This window comes from Scyliorhinus torazame, chromosome 21 (genome assembly GCF_047496885.1).
Source record: "Scyliorhinus torazame isolate Kashiwa2021f chromosome 21, sScyTor2.1, whole genome shotgun sequence".
Lineage (NCBI taxonomy): Eukaryota > Metazoa > Chordata > Chondrichthyes > Carcharhiniformes > Scyliorhinidae > Scyliorhinus > Scyliorhinus torazame.
In genome coordinates, this window is record NC_092727.1 from 106,994,316 (window position 1) to 107,019,238 (window position 24,923).

The 24,923-nt window shown below is 47.1% G+C and overlaps 1 protein-coding gene across 3 annotated transcripts in view; it reads left to right on the forward strand.

Annotated features, from left to right (window-relative positions):
* LOC140398473 (MAGUK p55 subfamily member 2-like) overlaps positions 1 to 24,923 on the forward strand; it is an 841,369-nt gene that overhangs the window by 139,984 nt on the left and 676,462 nt on the right. The window contains exon 1 of one of the 3 annotated variants that reach the window (XM_072487191.1): positions 14,603 to 14,714. The exons of the other annotated variants lie outside the window; for them this stretch is intronic. The gene's annotated coding sequence lies outside the window, so the exon portion shown is untranslated. Of the gene's footprint in view, positions 1 to 14,602; positions 14,715 to 24,923 lie in introns of those variants that run through there. 3 annotated transcript variants of the gene reach the window in all.

Consider the following 24,923-nt stretch of genomic DNA (forward strand, 5'->3'; position numbering starts at 1 on the left):
TGTCATTTTGATGGCAGTGCTTCCAGCTAAAGCCCTCTCCGAAGCTCAGACCCCTGAACACGCACTCAATAACAGGTGGGAAACCCCATCTGTGCTCACAACGGCGGCCCGAGAATCTGTGCATGAATCTGCACGGCAAGGGATGGTGAATCGTCTCTGGATTCTCGTTCCTAGCGCAAGCCCAAATTAGAGGTGATTTTCTCTGGTGGGAGAACAAAGTCTCCCAAATGGAGAATTCCAGTTATCGGCACAAAACTATGATGAAGCATCTGTGTTACTTGCCTTTTATTGCTGCAGCTGTCACTTCCTGATTACCTGCCTGCTTCCTCATTTGCAAAATCTTTACTTACGCTGAGAAGAAATTCAATGAATCTCATGTGCAGATAATTCTGTCTGACAATTTGTACACTCGTATAGTTTGTTGCACCAGAGGATTTTACCAGCTGTCAGATATTCGAGTAATCTCTGTGCAATTAGCAACTTCCATTTCAAATTTTAACATGTTAATAATCCAAAACTAGTGAGAGAACGCGTGAAGAGTGATTGGGTTCACTGGCGTTCAAAGGAAGAGGGTGGATCTCATTGAAACGTGTAGAATTCTGACAGAACTGGACAGACTGGATGCAGGGATGATGCTTCCCTGGCTGGGGGGAGGGGGGGGGGCGGCGGGGGCGGCTAAAACATGGCTTCAATAATAATAACAATCACTTATTGTCAAAAGTAGGCTTCAATGAGGCTACTCTGTAAAGCCCCTGGTCGCCACATTCTGGCGCCTGTTCGGGGAGGCTGGTACGGGAATTGAACCCATGCTGCTGGCTGTATTCTGCATTACAAGCCAGCACTTTAGCTCACTGTGCTAAACCATACCCTAAGGGGGGCACGGGGCAGGCCATTTAGGACTGAGGAGTGTGGTATTATCATAGATGTAAGAACTGCAAGGGTTAATGAAATGTCAAGATCAGCCACTAGGGGAGCTAGAGTTACAAGTATATAAGACATTGATGCTAAGCCTTATGGTAAGAAGTCTTACAGCACCAGGTTAAAGTCCAACAGGTTTGTTTCAAATCACTAGCTTTCGGAGCACTGCTCCTTCCTCAGGTGAGGAAGTGCTCCACAGTGCTCCAAAAGCTAGTGATTTGAAACAAACCTGTTGAACTTTAACCAGGTGTTGTAAGACATCTTACTGTGCTCACCCCAGTCCAACGCCGGCATCTCCACTAAGCCTTGTGGGGAGAGAAGTGAAGGAGTTAGCGAGAGCACAGACTGAAGGAAAGATAGTGTGAGCAAGAGCAGATCATAGTTTATAATTGTGTAGAGATTAGTTGTAGGTGAGTGTAAATTATATGCTAATTATCAACTATTATTTAGGAGTATGTATCGAATCCAAATTAGTAGTGTTAATACATTTATAGATTTGTTCAAGTTCAAGCTATTTTGTGGTCTTTATTGTGGTCTTTGTGAACACTACCAAGCATCCTGAATTTAGCAACCCCAAGAGCGCCACAATGAGGAGACGTTTCTTCACTCAGAGGGTGGTGAGCTTGGGGAATTATCTACCAAAGAAGTGTGGAAGCTAAGGCACTAAATATATTTAAGTAGGAAATAGATTTCCAAAGGCGTCTGGTGTATAGGGAAAGAGTGTGGCATTGAGAGAGAGGATGCGATTTAATGGAAATGAAACAGAGTCCCATGTCGAGCGCATTTCGCCGGGTATTTCCTGGCGCTGGCAGTGCCGAAAACAACCCCGCTATTAAACAGGCTCTAGTTCATTTCAGCGCTTTGATGAAGAACGCCCCACCGAGGCTGCACTTAGTCCTGTTTCCTGCACTAGCGAGATCCGCTCGCCAGTACAGGAAGAGATTGGAAATGGCGCCCCAATCTCTAGACCCCCTCACCACGGTCTCTGGGCCTCCCAACTCACCAATAAGGGGATCATCGAGCCCCCTGCACCCCACCACATAAGAGCAGGGCACCCCTGGAACCGGTCCCTGGCATGGGCATGGTGGCACCTAGACACTGCCAGTCTGGCAGTGCAATCTGGGCAACCTGACAATGCCAGCCTGGCAGTGCCATCTGGGCACCCTGACACTGCCAAGGTGGCACCCAAGTGGCACTGCCAGTGTGCCTGGGTAGCATGGTGCATCGTGGCATCGAGGGTGCCAGCGTACATTCCTGCCCCGATCCAGACTACCCATAGGCCCATGATCTCCTGGGAGACCCCTCCAAAATGTCGGTACGCTGGTGCGCATTTGTGGAAATCAATGCTAAACGGCGCCCATTCCGGGTCTCCGGGACGAAGCTGTTAAGTTACGGGTGCTGGGTAGATCCGGCGGAGACGTATTCAAGTGACAATAACTGCCCGCTTGAATATCTACAGCTGAATCCCTACCTCAACGGCGGGATCCAGAAGGCGATGCCTCATGAGACCTCATTAGATCTCGGATGGCGTGACAAGGCCTCAAACCTCGTGAGAGGCTTCTTGAGTCGGGAGCGGTGAGACCGATAGATCTCTCCCAGAGGGTTAGCCGTGATAATGTTTTGGCTGAACAGGCTTGTTGGGTCAAATGGCCTACTCTGCTCCAATTTTCTGTGTTTCTATGAATAGTGTTGTTACAGGGCGTCCAATGAAAGAAGCTGAAGTGTTGCGTTCACCCTGATGGTAAGGAGCTGCATTCTAGCAGTGAATTAAAACTCAACTTGCACCGAACCGCTAACAGTTTTCCAGCTGTTTCGAAGAACCTTTCTACATTTCAAAGTTCAGCCGTCTTCTGTTTGTCGTTCTATTCTTTGACCTGTCTCAGAGGTGTCCAGTTTTGCAGTCAATGCAGGGACAAAGGTGACGACGAAGCTAAACTTTACTTTTTGCATATTGTCGCTGAATTTTGCTGCCATTCTTGCAAGGCAATTCTTTTCAAATTAGGAACCTACCTATATTAATGTTATTGATTTTCCGTCTCGGCCTTTTCACATTCTACAGTGACAAATCTTCTTGTCGTAATCACACCTGGGCCCTGGAGTATGCTATTACACGGGCAGGCTGATGGCGAGTGGGGACTTTGCGTTCAGCTTATGATTTCCACTGGGGTGTACCTGCGACCATGGCTCACATCATCAGGGGGAGCAGGAAGTAGCCAGTTTTTTTGCACTCACTTCCGACTGAACTCCGTGAGGGAGAATTGGCAGAGCGTTGCCATTGGTTACACACCAATCACTTCAGCCAAAAAAACAGTCGCTCACCCAGAGAAAGAATATAAGGTGGCGAGGATTTGGGAACCGGTGACCCGGCTTATTTTGAAAGTACCTACACTTTATTTTCTGGAACTGGTATTGATTTTCGGGGACGAAAACAAGTTAACATTAACTGAGTTCTTCATTTAAATATTCCTGAAATTGTCAGGAAAGCCTTTTTGAATAGATTGGCCGCGGTTGCACTTCATTTGTTCATGATTGGAAGTTTGTCCCTGGGCCATTTAATTCATCCCACTGAGATGTTGAATGTGTGTTATGAAATCCATCTAAAAAGCAATAAGTAAAATAAATGGATGTGGCCTCTGATCTCTGATGTGTAGAGCAACAATATCAGGACTGATATTGAGCTGGTTTGTGAGCAGCGCTAGATGCATTAAATTTGATTTGGCAAACATTCCATTTTGATTTTGTTTTTTTAAAGGGAAGCCCATCTATTTTTCTTGAAGTCAGCTCTTTATTTTCAATTTGTCTACTCAACAAAAGTGATTTGTGTTTCAGTAATTTCACATTTTAATTGCCCCATCCTTCAAGAGGGAGGTCCTGACCTAAAGATGCTGATTACTGATCAGATAAAAGAGTTAAGAGATATGAAATCAGCCTGAATTCATGACCAAAGTGTTGTAATAAGCCTTTAAGTAAAGTTGCCATAGTTCCAGGTGAACGTAGGCAGCTTTCCCCTTTGAGGGGGAGAGCTGACTGGTGGTGATTTAAGCTGAGGATCACCACACCTCCGGTAAGGGGCAAGGTTGAGAAGGCAGGGCCTTCATGAATCACCTCAGCTGGTACAGAAATTGAACCCGCTCTGTTGGCGCCACTCCGCATCATAAACCAGCCTTCCAATCAACTAAGCTAACCGACCCCTTTAAGGGATAGCAGCACACTATTCCTCAAAGAGAAGTGTGCCATGCAATCTTGTCTCAGTGTCACTTTGGCCTGTGAACGGAACACAGCACCCATAGCTCTGCTGCTGATGTCTTCAAGCTTTATACCTTTGTATAAATGTTCCTATGTGCCCAGTTTTAATAAGCGAACTCGCAACTTGTTTACCCAATCCCTTATGAGTGATTGGTGCCTCTTATATCATTCTAAAAACATGACAGAAAGGACTTTGGTATTTGTATTATGCAGACAGTGGGGCGGTGCTGCTGAGACCAGAATTCTGTGCAACTTGGGTTGACTTTGTGTGGCAATCTGAGGTCAGTTCATGTGGTTATATGGGTAGTTATCCTGGCTCAGTCTTCTCCCCAGTCAGGGGAGGTCCCATAGCACTGTTTGAAAAAAAGCAGGGGAGTTCTGACCAGTGTTCTGGCCAATATTTAACTCTCAACTAACATGACTAAATCATTATCTCACTGTTGTTTGTAGGACCTTGCTGTGCAGAAAATGGCTGTTGCATTTCCAACATTTTTACAATGACCACACCAAAAAAAGTACCTAATTAGCTGTAAAGTGCTTTGGGATGTCAGTGGTTTTGAAAAGCACAATATAAATACAAGTTCTTTCTAATTATATAATACTTTTTATGACCTCCCACCAATGAAGCACTTTGGACATGTCGTCATTGTGTGGTGGTGTAGTCCCACATTACTACAATTCTACAAGCCTCTGTTCCTGGGTTCCAGTTTCATCTTGTTCTGAAAAGCAGACTAATATTTGTGTCAGCGATTGTATATATTTTTTGAAAGCCTTGGCCTGAATTCTCCCATCTGGGCAGCAGGATCTGTGGCGGGTGCAGAAAGGTGGAGCGTTTCTCGTTGCGGAGGCCAATGGGAAAGCACGGCAAACCTTCCAATCCCAACTTCATCAATTAGACATCGTGGTGATTTGCACCGTATCCCATGGGGGGGGGGGGGGGGGGGGGGCAGTACTGGATGGCATGTAGTGTGCCACCCTATCTGGGCGGCATATTGAAAAGGTTCCTAACATGACTGACCCACTATTGAAGAAAGAAGGTGGCCCTCCTGAGAAAGATGATGGATCTCCAGGAACATTCTGAGGCTGGACGATGGACACCTCCAGGACACCGAATCTGGAAGATCCACCTGTAGACGCTCCCCTCACCCACTGCTGTAGTATTCCAGAGGGAGTTCCAGACTTTGTTCCGGCGATTCCCGACATCTGCACGCCACTTTCTTCCAGGTGGGTTTCACACTGGCGTGTTTTCCCACTTGCGCTGCGGAGAATCAGGCGTGGGTTGTTGGGCCTTCATCTGCATAGGTTTGCGGAGTGCAAATGAATTTTACCGTGGCCTCCAGCGGAGGATCCCGCTGTAAATTCATGCTGGTATAAAACCGAGTTTTGGCTCGCCCACCATTGAACCCGCTGGTGGTCACTTGGGAGAATTCCGCCCCCTGGATTGATGTGCTCAACTGTTTTGTTATCTCGAGGCTTCTCTTGTTGCTTTCCTGTTACTTTTGATTGCTTTTATAATCTTTTGACCTACTGAATTTGCTGTACCGTTCTGAAAGCTTTATGCTTAACCCGGGTACCATGTCTCATAAATCTACGGAACTAAATTGGTCCTTTGAATCTTCTCCCATTAATCTGTTTTTTGTATGAATTTTGATCATGGCTTTAGCAAGATTGTTAAATCACATCTTTCCATTGGAGACCTTCCATATTGGATCAGCTCCTCGAGCGTCTCATGTTTTTCTTTTTCATTGACTTATACGCAGTTTAATCTAATTATCTGATTAGTGGATCTCTAGAGCTGCTTTACTACTTTATATAATGCCTGTGTCATTACTAAAGATTGATTCTCGGATATTTACTGACCATATGGTTTGTTCCACAGAGTGAGAACAATCCACCAGGTCATTTCACACTTTTCACTTGAGATAACTAAGGAAAAAAACTATTTAATTATAAATGTTTTGTGCCATATGGTATTTTTCCGAGTGTATTATAGGGGGTTGATTAAGGGGGTTGATTAAGGGTCAATGGTATGTCAGCCACAAAAGGATAAGGGCTCTTCTCCCTGAGTAAGGATGTGGCCTCTTTAATAAATTCTGTTTTAGACGTTAACTGTACCTGGGATGGGAGGAGAATTTCTTCAGCCAGGTGAGTATAACGTTTAGGAGAGGTTGAGGGCTAAAATTCACCTTGTGTGGTCTTGTTTTGTGTTATGTGCCTCACAAACGGTGTTTGGAACTTGGATTGTTCAAGGACTACAGATTGTAAAGTTAATTGGGCCTGAGTTGATAGGAACCTGTAACCGTGATTGCAGTGAGAAGGTTTTTAGAATAAGCTATTCAAAATGGATCATTTGAACCTTTTATTACTTTTGAATGTAATTGGGACTTGTAAAAGTTGAACTGGAAGGGTTCAATTCAAGGCACAAAGGGACATAGGAGTTCCAGCTCAGTTCTCTAAGGTTACCGTGCAGCTTGAATTAGCAGTTGGGAAGGCAAATGGAATATTAGCATTCATGTCGAGAGGGGTAGAATACAAGAGCAGGAATGTACTGCTGAGGCTGTACAAGGCTCTGGTCAGACCCCATTTGGAGTATTGTGAGCAGCTGTGAGCCCCATATCTAAGGAAGGATGTGCCGGCCTGGGAGAGGGTCCAGAGGAGGTTCACAAGAATGACCCCTGAAATGAAAGACTTGTCATACGAGGAGCAGTTGAGGACTCTGGGTCTGTATTCGATGGAGTTTAGAAGGATGAGGGGGGATCTAAGTGAAACTCACAGAACACAAAGAGGTCTAGATGAAGTGGACGTGGTGAGGATATGTCCTCGAGTAGGAGTAACTAGAACCTGAGGGCACAGCCTCAGACTGAAGGGACGATCCTTTAAAACAGAGATGAGGAGGAATTTATTCAGCCAGAGGGTAGTGAATCTGTGGAACGCTTTGCCGCAGAAGGCTGTGGAGGTCAAATCACTGAATGTCTTTAAGACAGGGATAGATAGGTTCTTGATTAATAAGGGGATCAGGGGTTATGGGGAGAAGGCAGGAGAATGGGGATGAGAAACATATTGGTCACGATTGAATGGCGGAGCAGACTCGATGGGCCGAATGGCCAAATTCTGCTCCTACATTGTCTGGTTGCCGTTGATTTAGGATTTATATAAATTTAGGATTCTTCTCCATTCTTCTTACATTTTGTTAGAGACCATCACTCACTTAAAACTGATTGTAAAACAACTTTCCAGGTAGCAGTTGAAAGCTATTCCAGCCTAAATAATAGGTTTGCAATAATTGCTACAAATTTGGCCAGGTTTTATTTTTGCGAACATTGCAGTATGAATGTAGGTCTGTTTGTGTGGCCCCTGGTGATGTTCAGATTCTGAGAGTTGGCTTGCGGTCCTGTATTAATGATGTGGGTGTTTATTTTCAAAAGCTCCAACTTGGCACTGGAGTTTCAATGCTTACAAGCTTTTGGTCTTGGCTTGTCTAATATTGGCTTACATCCCTCTACATCTATCGAACAAAAATAATCTGTTCAGGAAGCAGTACTTATCAGGTTTGATTTCTCTTTCCCATCTTTTTATTTCTTTGGCCTTCTGAGGTACACAAGAGGCTAAATTATGGTCTTTACAAGACTCTTTGTGAAATTCTTTCTTTTCCCTGTATTGTTTTTATTCTTTTCACTGGCATTCTTCCTTTGCCTCTGTTATAGAAACATAGAAACATCAAAAATAGGAGCTTGGAGGCCATTTGATCCCGCTCCTCCATTCATTATGATCATGGCTGATCATCCAACTCAATAGCCTAAATCTGTTTTTCTCTGGAATTTACTTCAGTTTTAATTAAACTATCTTTTTTTTTGAACACCGACTTGCAACGTTTTGATTGTAATGCCACACATGAGTGGACACATGAGTAAAGTGATCTAATTGTTTTGGCTCTGTCATGCTTTGGGATATCTGATCAATTTTTCTTTTATGGCAAGGATTTTGGGATTGAGTATTAAGTATTAAGCTGGGAAAGAAATGGGTATAAGTACAGGAATTGAATGAGTGTTGTGAAACGGGTTTGTAAAATATGGCGGGTTCACATGCTACTTATAGTCACACAATAAGGGTCAGTTGACTCATCCCAGACCCATTTGTCATGAGGATCTTTATTTATCTTAAAGCCAGACATGGCCTCTGTTATAACCTGCCCTGATCCTATTGGCTGGGGACAATTGCTTACCTAATTGCTACCAGGATGGTCTAAGTTACAAGGAAAGGCTGGGACGTTTTTCCCTGGAGCGCAGGAGTCGTGGGGGTGATCTTATATAGGTCTATAAAATAATGAGGAGCATACATAAGGTAGATAATCAACATCGTTTTCCAAAGGTAGAGGAGTCTAGAACTCGAGGGGAACTAGAGTCCAGAACTAGGTTTAAGGTGAGAGGAGAGAGATACAAAAGGGACCAGAGGGGAAATTTCTTCACACAGAGGGTGGTGAGCATCTGGAACGGGCTGCCAGAGGCAGTGGTAGAGGCCGGTACGATTTATCTTTTAAAATGCAGTTAGACAGTTACATGGGCAGAGTGGGGAGAGAGGGATATGGGCCGATTGTGGGCAAGTGGGACTAGCTTAGTGATAGAAACTGGGTGGCATGGACAAGCTGGGCCGAAGGGCCTGTTTCCTTGCTGTAAACATCTATGGCTCTGACTCCAAAGAGAAAATGCTGGAAAATCTCAGCAGGTCTGGCAGCATGTGTAGGGAGAGAAAAGAGCTAACGTTTCGAGTCCAGATGACCCTTTGTCAAACCCTTTTGCTTTTATGACTCTGACACTCTGACCCCATGTTTTATTTTGGGGTCCAATAAACAGGTTACTCCATGTTGCTTGGGGAGTAGGAGCTCTCCCAATGAGAGGGTGGGGTGGTTGGGTTGGGAGGGGGGTGCAATCATTAGCAGTGCATGGGGCAGGTTTAGCACAGTGGGGTAAAAAGCTTGTAATGCAGAACAATGCCAGCAGCACGGGTTCAATTCCCATACCGGCCTCCTCGAACAGGCGCCGGAATGTGGCGACTAGGGGCTTTTCACAGTAACTTCATTGAAACCTACTTGTGACAATAAGCGATTATTATCCAGTGCGGAACGGGTTAGAGAGGGAGCCAATAGTGAACCACTGGCACTATGTTCATATTTTTGTAAATAAAGTTACTTTCTGTTTGACTCTACAAACTCATGCTGGATTCTTTGTGTCCCTCAGAAAAGCCTCTTTAAACCTTAGATAAAGCAACTGGTTTCATTGAGAGGTCTACTAGTGATTCCCCAAGGAATTGCGTGCCTCAGTGCGGCCTCTAGTTGGGGAGACGAAGTGTCAATCAGGGTTTCACTCGAAAATGGAAATAGCAAATTTAGACTTGCGGGTCTACACTGTCGATACAAGGATGGACCTTGTAGAGCCTTGTTGGGAATAGCATGCTTGTGAAACGACTACCTGCTGTGTGTGGTGGGGATGGGTAGGAGTATCGCATGGCATGCACATTTGTTCGAACATTCTTATTGGTTGTCAAAATTAGGACACTACTAAAGAATTTGCAGTTGCCATTGCAGTTTTGTTATGATTATGATGTGGAGATGCCGGCGTTGGACTGGGGTGAGCACAATAAGAAGTCTTACAACACCAGGTTAAAGTCCAACAGGTTTGTTTTGAATCACTAGCTTTCGGAGCACTGCTCTTTCCTCAGGTGAATAATTATTTGTTATGATTAGACAGTTTCATACATGGAATCGCTTTTGTTTCCTTGGTATTATAATAGTTTGTTTATGCGACAGGCGTAACATTGGTGAAAAGCAGTTTCTGTGTCAAACTGACCTGAAACTTGTGTAGTGAAAACCAGTCCGGGCATAACCTGACGGTGAACTTGCCTGACTCAGATCTTGATCAGGGTGCATTTTCATCACATCTCTAGCGATCATGTGAAGCATAAATACTTTGCGGCAGTTCTGCTCTCACCCTAAATATGTAGTTATCAGTTGTTTTGATTGCTGAATTCATTGGCACTATACTAACCTTGTGCAGCTGATTGCAAATAAAACTCAAGGCCCCAGTGATGTCCCCTGGTTTGAAAACTTATTGAAAAGAAAAGTGGGACACAATTTTATGCTCCCCCAGGAATGGGTTGGCGGGTGACCGGGGGCAAAGTTAGGTCTACCCATGACGGGGAAGCTGTTGGCCACCTACGAGGCCAATTAAGACTCTTAATCTGGCCAATTAATGGCCATTTAAGGGCCTTCTCCCATCTCACCACAATTTTTCAAATGGCAGGTTTAGGATGCTTGAAGCATAACTGGTCCCGTTTCTGGGGCTATTGGTGGGAAAGGGGTGGTGGTGTACCTCATTTCCAGGATAGGCCCATTGAATGTTCCCTCCTCCCCTGGCCTATGCTTCACCCACTTTGGCCATTTCACCAGGGCCAACACTTCTGCAAACCCCTACCCCCTCAGAAACTCCCTCATATTACCACCCCAGCAGGTTCCTGGTTGCCCTGCTAGGGCCAGAGAGCGGCCGGCATCCTGGAGGTGGGACTTTCTCCACAGATGGAAGTTTCAGCCAGAGCCACGTAATTTCCCTCTGAGCATGAAATGGCTGCAGGACAACCTGTTGGAACGGGGACAGATTCAACCATCAACTTTTGCACTGGGGTGGCAGGAACCCCAATGAATGGTCAAATCCTACCCATTGAGTTTATTAGTTCTTTCATGCCGTAACATGTTGCTTCCACATGCCATGACGAGAAACGTGTATTGTATGTGTGCAGCCTAGACTTTTCACTTCATTCTTTAAGTGTAGCTGTTTCAGCAAACATCTGAAATTTTGCAAGGCTGCAAGCAAAATAATATAATTATGTACACTTTGAACGTGGGCATCTCATGCAGATTTGCACAGATTTATTTTATTTTCCTTATGATGAAGCTTTTTGTCAAGTTAGTTGTTCAAAAGCCTGAACTCTCCTGGGCCAGATTAAACCTTTTCGACGGCAGGTAACTCTCCAAGTGGGTTTTGTGATTTACCATGACAACTAGACTTTAACGAAGCAATTTACTTTCGGGCTCTTTCCATTTCCTATATCTAAAACCCTACCCAAAGAAGTGTTATCGTTTAACAACAAAGGGCTGGACTTTCTGGAAAATGCAGCCCAAATTGTAATTTTAATTTTGCGATCAAGCTGGAATAAAAACAGAAAATGCTGGATAAACTCAGCAGGCCTGGCAGCATTCGTGAAGGGAGAAACAGAGTTAACGGACTGGACAAACCGGTCCCCCAGCGCCGTGTTTCTCGGCGGCGCGCCGTTCGCTAACGGTGGGATTCTCTACTGCCGCCGCTTGCCGATGGGATTTCCCATTGAAGTCACCGCACGCCTGCCGTGCTGGCTTCTGTATGGGAGCTCCTGATTGACGTTGAAGAGGTACAAACAGGAGAGGGATTTAGCTTGGGGGAAGTAAAGGTTTAAAGCAAATCAACATCTTCTCGCATGGCTCCTGCTGAGTCGATCACCACAGAAACGTAGGGAAAATGAATAAATTATGTATTGTATTCTGATTTTTGTTTTCCTTTTTGATCTGTTGGCTTTTATAGTCTTCCAGCACTGCAACTCTCTAACGATAGAAGGGAAGAAAGATTTTCACAGTGTCCTTCACAACCACAGGACATTAAAAGTGTTTAAAGTCGATGGAGCACCTTTGAAGTGTTGAGCCTGGATTTTAGACTCATAGCAAGATAAGTGTCAAATGTTTGAAAGATGGTTTCACATCAGGCCCTAAAGTCCAATCTTACTGATAATCTTGATCCAAACGTAATCTTGGCAGGTGTAACCTGTCACTCTTTTTTTTCCTGCAAACATGATTAATGATGAATAATCTCCTTCAGGCCGTTGCGTTCATCTGACGCCAGCAATTTACCGCTGTGTGTGACATTGTAACTGACCTTAGAGCACCAGAGACTGCACAAAGAATGGTGACGATTGATGATGTGTTGCCTAAACGACATGCAAATAATTTGCATTCAATTAAAGCAATAACTGGCCAGTATTGCTATTGGAGTTCAGTCTTCAGGAATTATAATTTTCCCATTGCAGTGTAAACGAAGGGATCTGATTTTAAACATTCTTGTCCTATTGAAATGTTGGATTCGTTCGCATGCAGCAGAGTTTACCAGTGGAGCCTGTTGGACACTCTGATCCATAATAGACCCTATGTGAGATGATACCAGCTTGGAAATAAATAGGTGCAGTACAACGAAACACAATAAAGAAAATAACTTGGTATCATTGACTATGCAGGTGCGCCGTCATACAATTTCAAGAGTCACTTTAGCATTGGCTTTATAAATAATTCACTTTGAATGAACCAGTGATAGCATTGAATATGTTATTGATTGCCCAGAGTTGAAGCATGTTGCAATTTGAAAATAAGTCAAACTCCCATGTGCAGCATTAGAGTAAATTCCAAATGTAGGTTTTGTGTCAAAGGGAGCAGGGGATAATTGGATCAGAGCATGCAGCTGTAATTCTGAGTCCACTAGAAATGCACATTTTCTGTCCCTTTCAATTTAGAACAGGGGGCGGGATTCTCCCCTACCCGGCAGGGCGGGGGGTCCCGGCGGGATGGAGTGGCGGGAACCACTCCGGCGCGGGCCGCCCCAAAGATGCGGAAGTCTCCGCACCTTTAGGGGCCAAACCCTCACCTTGAGGGGCTAGGCCCGCTCCACCGGCTGGCAGGAAAGGCCTTTGGCGCCACGCCAGCCGGGGCCGAAAGGTCTTCGCCGGGCGACGTGGATCGGCGCATGCGCGGGAGTGTCAGTGGCTGCTGACGTCATCCCCGCGCATGCGCAGGGGAGGGGGTCTCTTCCGCCTCCGCTATAGTGAAGACCATGGCGAAGGCGGAAAAAAAGAGTGCCCCCACGGCACAGGCCCGCCCGTGGATCAGTGGGCCCCGATCGCGAGCCAGGCCACTGTGGGGGCACCCCCTGGGGCCACATCACCCCGCGCCCCCCCCCCCCCAGGACCCTGCGCCGCCTTGTCCCGCCGTTCAAAAGGTGGTTTAATCCACGCTGGCGGGACAGGCATTCTAGCAGCGGGACTTCGGCCCATCGTGGGCTGGAGAATCGGCGGGGGTGGGCCCGCCGACCGGTGCGGCGCGATTCCTGCCCCCGCCGACCAGCGCGATTCCCGCCCCCGCCGAATCTCTGGTGGCGGAGACTTCGGGACATGGCAGGGGCGGGATTCACGCCAGCCCCCGCCGATTCTCGGACCCGGCGGGGGGTCTCATGGGGCGGAGAATCGGCGGGGGCTGGCGTGAATCCCGCCCTCGCCGTGTCCCCAATTCTCCGCCACCAGAGATTCGGCGAGGGGCGGGAATCGCGCCAGTCGGCGGGCCCACCCCCGGCGATTCTCCGGCCCACGATGGGCCGAAGTTCCGCCGCTGTCAACCCTCTCCCGCCGGCATGAATTAAACCACCTACCTTACCGGCGGGAGCAGGAGGCGCGGGCGGGCTCCGGGGTCCTGGGGGGGGGCGCGGGGTGATCTGGCCCCGGGGGGTGGGGGGGGGGCTGCCCCCACGGTGGCCTGGCCCGTGATTGGGGCCCACCGATCCGCGGGCGGGCCTGTGCCGTGGGGGCACTGTTTTTCTTCCGCCTTTGCCATGGTCTTCACCATGACAGAGGCGGAAGAGACCCCCTCCCTGCACATATGCAGGGATGACGTCAGCAGCTGCTGACGCTCCCGCGCATGCGTGGACTTATGCAGGCCGGCAAAGTCTTTTCGGCCCTGTCTGGCGTGGCACCAAAGGCCTTCCACGCCAGCCGGTGGAGTGGAAACCACTCCGGCGCGGGCCTAGCCCCTCATGGTGAGGGCTTGGGCCCTAAAGGTGCGGAGAAATCCGCACCTTTGGGGCGGCCCAACGCCGGAGTGGTTCCCGCCACTCCATCACGCAGGGACTCCCCGCCCTGCTGGGTAGGAGAGAATCCCACCCAAGATTTCCGGCAAATGGCAGAATTTGGGGAAGTGGGAAAGTACAAGAAGTTCCCGTACAAGTTGAGGTGCTGCATTGCCACGAGTGACTTGAAAATGTAATTAAAATCTGAGAAGTTTACATCAGCAGCATCAATTATAGGTGTGGATGCGGAAATATATCGTGTCAAAAGTGTTAGAATGCAGAATATTAAGCATATTTTACTACAGAAATATTTGTGCACTTTTTTTGCAATGAGACATAGTTACATTAGGACATGCATAGGAGAAGACACGGCTAAGATTGCCAACCTTCTCCGATTGTCTGGGAATATCCCAGAATTGAAGAAGAATCTCTGGGACAATGCTGTGGGCAAACATAAAGTAGGTTCACTCCATTATCTATGGTGTTAACACTGTGCATAATCTCTTGCATGTTGTCTTTCCCCTTATGTGCCAAAGGATTAGAGCCAGAAGCTGCCATTGGAAAGCTTTGATGTAACCATCTTTCTACCTGTGCAGAGACTTTTAAACTAAACCTGGCTTTTGAATGGACTGGTTCATCAATAGTGTAATTAAAGATCCTCTCTCGGGCACAATTAACTTTGCTGTGGTAATGAATTAATTGACTTTAAAAAAAAAAAATACAGTTTCTGACTAGGTGATTAGAACATCTTTCCCCAGAAGGTCTATGGTATCTTTATTTTGATATGTATGTGTGGGGGCAGCATGGTAGCATAGTGGTTAGCACAGTTGCTTCACAGCTCCAGGGTCCCAGGTTCGATTCCTGGCTTGGGTCACTGTCTGTGCGGAGTCTGCACTTTCTCCCCGTATGTGCGTGGGTTTCCTCCGGGTGCTCCGGTTTTCTCCCACAGTCCAAAGATGTGCAGGTTAGGTGGATTGGCTATTCTAAATTGCCCTTAGTGTCCAAAAAGGTTAGGTGGGGTTAATGGGTTACAGGGGTAAAGGGGGATTATGGTGGAGGTGTGGGACTTAAGTGGGGTGCTCTTTGCAAGGGCTGGTGCAGACTCAATGGGCTGAATGGCCTCCTTCTGCACTGTAAATTCTATGATTCTATGATTATTCCATATAAACAAAATGCTTCTCAAAGGAGTGAAATGTCTCGTCATTACTGCGGGAAATTTGATGACAGATGAATTATGAAGACATGAAGATTTGCATTTTAAATTCACATTTTCAACCAATATTGAATCTTGGCCTCTGGAATACAGCTAGATATTTTCCAGGAAATTTGCATCTCCAGAGAGAGAGGCAGGGTGTTGCGATTGTAGTCAGTTTAACTTTAATCCTGCCTTTACGAAAATGCTTCATCAGTTCCTTAAACAAAATGGATTTCTCCTGAGAAAGGGAATAACGACTCTAAGAATATTTTACATTTGTGCTGTTGTGAGGAAACTGAAGTTAATGGGGGAGCAAGAGTCATACATGTGGATAACGTGAACAATGCTTTTAATCGGGATGGAGACTAGTGGGGTGGGGAGAGATATTTAAGATTAACTTTACACTACAGTACTAAAGACAATTGATGACTAAGAATATTGGCAGATGGCAGACTTAACAGGACAAGACGAGAAAAATATAGATTACAGATTACGTTACTGTGGTTCCAGAGAGAGATTGCATGTTATTGACTCGAATCACAGAATCTTAGTGTAGAAGGAGGCCATTATTTTTTATTTGTTCATGGGGTGCGTGCGTGACTGATTAGGCCAGAATTTATTATCCATTCCTAACTGCTCTTGAAAAACACAGAAACATAGCAAATAGAAGCAGGAGTAGGTCATTGGGGCCTTCGAGCTGTTCAGTCATTTAATATGATCATGGCTAATCCATAGAATCCCTACAGTGCAGAAGGAGACCATTTGGCCCATCAGGTCTGCACTGAACCTCCGAAGGAGCACCCTATCTAGGCCCACTTCCCTGCCCTATCCCCATAATCCCGCGCATTGATCAGAGCCAAACCATCTATGGGGTGAATGTGCAAACTCCACCCAGACAGTCGCCCAAGGCCACAATTGAACCCATGTCCCTGGCGCTGTGAGGCAGCAGTACTAACCCACTATGCCACTGTGCCACCCTGATCCTCTACCTCAATGCCATGCTCCTGCATTCTCCTATACCCCTTGAAACCTTCAGAGTCTGGAAATCCATCTATTTGCTACTTACAAATATTCAGTGATTTGATCTCCACAGCGTTCTGTGGTAGAGAATTCCATAGGGTCACCACCATCTCAGAGAAGATGTTTTTCCTCATCTCAGTCCTAAATGGCCTTCTCCATATCCTGAGACTGTGACCACATGATCTGGAACCTCCCCTATCCCAGCCAGAAAAAGTATCATCCCTGCAACCAGCCTGTCCAGCCCTGTCAGAATTTTAAAGGCTTCAATTAGATCCACTCCCATTCTTCTGAACGTGAGTGACTACAGGCCCTGTTGACCCAGTCTCTCCTCTGACAACAGTCCTGCCATCCCATCAATCAGTCTGAACATTTATTACACTTCCTCGATGGCAAATTTTTTTTTTTCAGAAAATATTTTATTGAAACATTTGTAATTTTCACAATTTAACATATTGACATTTCTAAAACAACCGCGCGGGTCGACGCACAAAATACCCCCTAAAATAACAACAAACAATAAACCACGTACCTCACTTCTCCTGTCCTATCCCCAATTACCGGTATACTAAATTCCCTGTCCTTCTTTAACATTACCATGCCTCCTATTTTCCTCCCCCCCCCCCCCCCCCCCACTTTTTCCCTTTCCCCCCCTTACTGCTGATGTTCAGTTTTTGTTAAAGAAATCAATGAACGACTGCCAACTCCGGGCGAATCCCTGTATTGATCCTCTTAGAGTGAACTTGATTTTCTCCAGACTGAGAAACTCTACCATATCGCTGACCCACACTCCTGATTTTGGGGGCTCCGAGCCCCCCCATCTCAGCAAGATCTGTCTCCGGGCCACCAGGGAGGAGAAGGCCAGGATATTGGCCTCCCTCCCCCCCTTTGCCCCCGGATCTTCCGACCCCTCAAATATTGCTAATTCTGGACTCGAAGTTACCCTACCTTCCAGGACTTCCGACATAACATCCGCAAATCCCTGCCAGAATTCCCTCAGTTTCAGACATGCCCAAAACATATGAACATGGTTGGCTGGGCTACCCCTACATCTGTCCTCCACCTCCTCGAAGAACCTACTCATCTGAGCTACCGTCATGTGGGCCCTGTAGACTACCTTGAACTGAATCAAGCTGAGTCTAGCGCAGGCCGAGGATGCATTTACCCTTTTCAAGGCTTTTTCCCACAGTTCAGTTTCCAGCTCCCCTCCTAGCTCCTCTTCCCACTTGCTCTTCACCTCTCTGATAGGGGCCCCTTCCCACTCTAACAATTTCCTGTAAATGTCCGAAACCTTCCCACCTCCAACCCCTGTTTTTGACAGCACTTTATCCTGTAGTCCCCTCAGGGGGAGGCGAGGAAAGCTTGGGACCTGTCGCCGTACAAAGTCCCACACTTGAAGATACCGAAACCCGTTCCCACCCGGCAAATCGAACTCCTCGTCTAATGTCTCCAAGGTCGGAAAGCCCTCCTGGATGAATAGAGCCCCAAACCTCTCAATCCCTGCCCACTGCCATACCTTAAAGCCCCCATCCAGCACCCCCCCGGGACAAACCGGTGATTGTCATAGATCGGTGACCACACTGACGCCCCTTCCAGTCTCATATGCTGCCTCCATTGCCCCCACACACTCAGGTCTGCCACCACCACAGGACTTGTTGAGTACCGAGCCGGCGAGAACGGCAGGGGCGCCATCAGTAAAGCCTCCAAACTCGTATCTTTGCAGGATGCTGCCTTCATCCGCTCCCAGACCGACCCCTCCCCCACTTCCTGACCATCGATATGTTGGTAGCCCAGTAATCGTTAATAAAGCTCGGGAGAGCCAATCCCCCTTCCCCGCGGGCCCGTTCCAGGAGTATCCTCTTTACTCTCGGGGTTTTACCCGCCCATATAAACCTCGATATCGCCACATTCATACTTCTGAAAAAAACCTCTGGGACAAAAATCGGGAGACACGGAAGAAAGAAAAGCAGTCTCGGAAGGACAGATATCTTCACCGTCTGAACCCTCCCCGCCAGCGTCAGTGGGAGCATGTCCCATCTACAAAAATCCCTTCTCATTTGATTCACTGCTTTGCCCAAATTTAACTTGGTAAAGCTGCCCCCAATCCTTGGCCACTTGAATCCCCAGATACCTAAAACCCTTCCCAACCACTTTAAACGGTAGCTCCTTCAGCCTCCTTTCCTGCCCCCGTGCCTGAATCACGAACATCTCGCTTTTTCCCATATTCAACTTATAGCCTGAAAATCGCCAAAATTCTCCTAATACCTCCATGATTTTGGTCATCCACCCACCGGGTCCGTGATATATAGCAACACATTGTCCGCTTGGAGAGAGATCCTTTGCTCCACCCCCCCTCTCACTATACCCCTCCAGGTATTCGCTGCTTTCAGAGCCATTGCTAAGGGTTCTATGGCCATGGCAAACAGTAATGGGGAGAGCGGGCATCCCTGCCTTGTCCCCCGACAAAGACTAAAGTATTCTGACCAAACTCGGTTGGTTCTTACATTTGCCACCGGGGCCTGGTACCCACTCCACAAATCCCTGCCCAAACCCAAACCTGCCTAAAATATCCCATAGATACTTCCACTCCACTCGGTCGAAAGCCTTCTCTGCGTCCATGGCAACTACCACCTCAGCCTCGCGCCCCTCCGCTGGCATCATAATTTCATTAAGAAACCGTCTAATGTTGGATGTCAGGTGCCTGCCCTTTACAAACCCCCTCTGATCCTCCCCAATTATCTCCGGGACACAATCCTCTATTCGAGTGGCCAGGGGCTTTGCCAGTAGTTTGGCATCTACATTCAAGAGGGAGAGTGGCCCGTACGATCCACAACTCTCCTGATCCTTGTCACGCTTCAGGATGAGAGAAATTGATGCCTGTGATAACATTGGGGGAGTACTCCCAGCTCCTTGGACTCGTTGAAAGCCTTAATGAGGAGCAGCCCTTGTAACCCAGAGAACTTCTGATACAATTCTATTGGGAACCCATCAGGTCCCGGGGTTTTACCCGATTGCATCGTCCCCAGTCCCTCTCTCACCTCCCCAAGCCCAATCGGGCCACCCACGGCCTCCACCAGCTCCTCATTTACCTTCGGGAACTCTGGCCTCCCCAGGAATTGATTCATGCCCTCCTCCCCATCCGGGGCTTCCGACTCGTATAGCTGGCTATAAAATTCCCGGAACACTTCATTCACTGCCCCCGGGTCCGTCATCATCTTCCCCCTCAAATCCTTTACTTTCCCTATTTCTCTCACTGCCTCCTGTTTCCTCAGCTGATGTGCCAACATCCTGCTAGCTTTCTCCCCATGTTCATATATTGCCCCTTTTACCCTCCTCAGCTGACCCTCCGCCTTTCCTGTGGAAAGGAGCCCAAACTTCATTTGAAGTCTCTGACGCTCCTTCAGGAGCTCCTCATTTGGACACTCCGAATATCTCCTGTCCACCTGGAAGATTTCTCCTACCAACCAGTCCAGCTCCGACCGTTCAGTGTTATCCCTGTGGGCTCGAATCGAAATACATTCCCTTCTAATGACCGCTTTCAGTGCCTCCCAGACCACCCCAGCTGCAGTCTCTCCCATGTCATTGATCTTTATGTACCCCCGAATGGCCTCTCTCGCTCACAGATCTCCTCATCCGCTAACAGCCTTGTATCTAGTCTCCACTGTGGGCGCTGGGACATTCCTGTGTCTGCCCGTAGGTCTATCCAGTGTGGTGCACGATCTGAGACCATAATTGCTGAGTACTTCGTGTTCTCAACCCCTGCTAACAATGTTTTATCTAGCACAAAGAAATCTATCCTGGAGTACGCCTCATGTACATGGGAGTAGAACGAATATTCCCTGCTCCTTGGTCTCTCAAATCTCCACGGATCCACCCCTCCCATGCGCTCCATGAACCCCGGAGTTCCTTTGCCATTGCTGATAGCTTTCGCGACCTAGCACTCGACCGGTCCAACCTCGGGTCCAGGACTGTATTAAAGTCACCCCCCATGGTCAGCCGGTGCGAATCAAGATCTGGGATCTTCCCCAGCACCTTCCTGATAAACGCGACATCATCCCAGTTTGGGGCATATATATTCACCAGCACCACTGCCATTCCCTCTAGCTTCCCGTTAACCATAATAAATCTGCCTCCCGGGTCTACCTCTATCCTCCCCACCTCGAAAGTCACCCTTTTATTAATCAGGATAGCCACCCCCTTGTTTTAAAGTCCAGTCCTGAATGAAACACTTGCCTGACCCATCCCTTCTTTAATCTAATTTGGTCTCCCAGATTCAAGCGTGTTTCCTGTAACATAGCCACGTCCGCTTTCAACTGTCTCAGGTGTGCGAACACACAAGCTCTCTTAATCGGCCTGTTCAGTCCATGAACATTCCATGTAACCAGTCTGATTGGGGGGGCTTTTGCCCCCCTCCCCTGTCGGTCAACCATGACCTTTCCTAGGCCAGCTCCTAGCCCATGTCCCGCACCTCACTTGATCCGCCCCTCGGCAGCGACCGCCATCTGATCTCCACCTCCAGTCTCCTAACTGTCCCTTACCCATCAGCAGTACCCCCCTCCCGCCCCCCCACCCCACCACTTCGACTTTCCTCAACTCTCCCCCCACTTTGCTCCCGTGAACCAGCTATCCAGCTAGCTCAGCATCTCCCACCCTCTGGCGTCAAAAAGCCTGCTGACTGCCAGATTCTATCACACCTAGCAATAACACAAGCACTCAACACAGTAACAATAATCCCAAAAAGCTAACATACCCTCCCCCAGCGCGCAGGCAAAGAGGCAAACCCCTCCCCTTTAACCGATTCTTACCAGCCCTATCACCTTCAAACAGACTCCAACACAAAAGAAGAAGCTTCAAGCAGTTTAAGCGAAATTATGCATGCAAGAATCAACCATCCTTCTTGCAGAAACTAAAACACCCCATCGCATCTTAAATGTTCTTTCCTCTATCCAGTACATAAAGCAATAAATCAAAATCAAATTACACAAGAAGAGAGGGAAAAAAAAATTAAAACACCAAAACCCTTTTCTTCCCGAACATCGCAACTTAACTGACAGAATTAAAAGACCAAAACTTTAAACAAGATATAGCAAAACACAGAACCATTTTTCTTACCTCCCCGCCATCCTGTCCCTTCCCCCAAACTCAGACCCCCGCAGTTTGTGTTTAAAAGTCGTTACACCAGATTGCTAGGTTCTACCCCTCCCCCTTTGATCGATTCTTATCAGTCACATCACCTTCAAAGAGAATTAAACACAATAGAAGAAACTTCAAGCCGCTTAATCAAAATTATGCATGCAAGAATCAACCATCTTTGTTGCAGAGAATAAATCAAAATCAAATTATACAAGGCGAGAGAAAAGAAAACCGAGAAAAACATTTAAAAAAAAATAAAACTCCCAAACCCTTTTTTCCCCGAACATCGCAACTTAACTCACAGAATTAAAAGACTGAAATTTTAAACAAGACAAAGCAGAACACCAAACCATTTTTCTCTCCTCCCCACCACTCCATCCCTTCCCTCAAACTCAGCCCAGCACAGTTAGAATTTAAGAGTCCTTAAGCCAGATTATTGTCTTTCCTGAAAGTAACCACCTCTTCCGGAGAATTAAAGTACAGCTCCCGATTCTTGTAGGTTACCCAAAGACGCGCCGGGTATAACAGTCCAAATTTAATGTCTTTCTCAAACAGGGCCACCTTAACTTTGTTGAAATTTTCTCTCCTCTTTGCGAGTTCTGGTCCCCAGTTTTGGTACACCCGGATCTCTGATTCTTCCCACATGTACCGTTTTGTCTGCCTGGCCCATTTCATGATACGTTCCTTGTCGAGGAATCGATGTAGCCTCACCACCATGGCCCTCGGGGGCTCACGAACCTGGGGCTTACTTACAAGCACCCTGTGCGCTCGGTCCACCTCCAGCGGCTTGTCAAACGCATCGGCCCCGACCATCTCCTGCTACATCTTCCCCACATACGCTCCCGCATCTGATCTCTCCTTCCCCTCTGGCAACCCGACGATTCGGATATTTTGCCTGCAAGACCGGTTCTCCAAGTCTTCCACTTTAACCAGCAGTCGTTTCTGGCTGTCCTGTAGTATGCTAATTTCGAAAGCCATTGCAGTGGACTCCTCCTGTCGTTCAGTCACCAGCTCCTGCAACTTTAGAATCCCCTGTCCTTGGGTCATCATTTTCTCCTCCACCAGGTCAACCATCTCCTTAATCGAGGCGATCATCTGGGTTACATCTTCTGTACACTCCTTGCGATGCCGGGCGAACTTCTCATCCAGGTACGCGACCCACCCAGGTACGCGACCCATTGCTCCATCGACCAGTGAGCGGGTGTGGACACGCTTTGTCTTGTTACCATTGAGCTCGATGACCTCTGATTCTTGCTTTCACTCATCTTTTGGTTTCACCATTTTTGACTCTTATTTGGACACAATTCCATAAATTGAGGGCCACCTCCTATTCCTCTCCTTTCGATCAACTTATGTTGAGAGATTTTCTGAAAAATCCGGCTTAAACACCATTTTAAAAAAACTAAGGGCGAGAGCTGCTGAATGTGCGACAGTTTACTCCAAGGCCGTCAACGGAAGTCCTCTATGGCAAATATGTCCTTTCTTGGGTAAGGAGACCAAAACTGTACACACTATTCCAGGTGTGGACTCACCAAGACCAGGTACAGCTGCAATAAGACATCCATGCTCCTGTACTCAAGTCCTCTTGCAATGAAGGCCAATATGGCATTTATTCTTTTAACTGCGTGCTGCACCTGCGTGCTTGCTTTCAATGACGGTGTACAAGGATGATCAGGTCCCTTTGAACATTTCCAAATCTATCACCATTTAAACAATATTCTGCCGTTCTGTTTTTCCTACTGAAGTGGATAACTTCACATTTATCTATATCGTCCTGTATCTGCCATGTATTTTCCCACTCACGCAACTTGTCTAAATCACCTTGAAATGTCTTAACATCCTCCTCACCACTCTCATTCCCACCAAGTTTTGTGTCATTACCAAACTTGGAAATATCAGATTTGACTCCCTTAGCCAAAACATTGAACCGTTGGAGTCCATGTGGTGTAGGTACACCCACAGTGCTGCTGGGGAGGGACTTCCAAGATTTTGACAGTGAAGGATTGGTGAAATACTTCCTATTCGGCAGTGGTTCTCTGTTTTTCTGCCTCTCTAACCTGGCCCTCTGATTGATCAGAGATTCCATTGCATTCTTTTGCCCTGAGGACTACTGCCCCGATTCCTTTGGAGAGTGAATTAGTTGTGTTGCAAGCTCACAGTATGCCACACAGAGGATAGAATTTACTTATCAGTACAGAGGCTTGTTTGCTCGGAATGTAGTGATTTAGGTCTTTAAAATATTCAGAAGAATTATGAAGGCGGAATTTTGTTTTTTTTCTTTGATTTTTGGACCGGATGAGAAAGGTGGTGTGTAGCAAGCTTGCTGCACAGCCGGCTGTTCTCGCCTTAATGTCCTACATTTAGAAAAGAAAATTCTGCAGGTCTGACGCACACCTTCACGCTGGCGGGTGGGACCTGAAAGAGCCAGCAACATTGGCTTTCCAGAGATCTTTTAAAAGGGAGCAGCAATCTCTGCTTAAAAAAGAATCCCCACACTCACACATGGGAAACCTCCCCGCACGGGGACCCCCATGGATCTGGGACCCACCCCCATGTACAGGGGGACTTCCCCCGCCCCCCGGTACTGCATGGCCATGTCACTCTCTCATGTGGGTTTGTGCTTTCCTATCCACCCCCAACATGGTCTCTTCGCCTGGTTCACATTGCTCCATGTGGTGATCTGTCTTTGAATAATATTGTCTGCAGTTAGCAATGTGACCTCCAACCAGCTTGTGGCATTAGACCTTGGTCACATGATGTTGTAGACTCATCAGTTGGTAGTAAGGCGTACACAAGGACAGTTGCACATTGGGTAGTTCCAGAACAACCTAGTCTGTATAGTATTCTGTATGTTATCCTGCCACATATTCATCAATAAATCATCTATCTAAATAAATCATCAGTTCTGTGAGCATCATTGCAACAGCAAGACCACAGAACATAACACTCCTGACCGGCTGTAAACCTCGTCGACATGACAGCATGTCGGTGAGGGGGGAGTCTCAATGTGGGGGGGGATGATATAGCAGGGAAGCATGAGATAGAAATGTATTTAAATTAGGTTCCTGACCTCCCTGAGCGGGAATCTCATTATGTCAGTGGCGGAGGGTGGGGAGGATTGTGCCGCAAAATCTCACTGGCGAGAATTTTGTTCTTGGTCTCTCGTTTTTTGTGCCCAACTGATCATTTAACATTGGCCATGACTGCTGATTGGTTAAAGATAATGGAGTTCAAGGGCAGCACGGTGGCGCAATGGTTGGCATACCTGCCTCACGGCGCCGAGGTCCCAGGTTCGATCCCGGCTCTGGGTCACTGTCGGTGTGGAGTTTGCACATTCTCCCCGTGTTTGCGTGGGTTTCACCACCACAACCCAAAAAGATGTGCAGAGTAGGTGGATTGGCCACGCTAAATTGCCCCTTAATTGGAAAAAATGAATTGGGTACACTAAATTTATACTAAAAATAAGAAAATAGGATTCCAACAGTTTGGGATGTTCGAATTTTTTATCC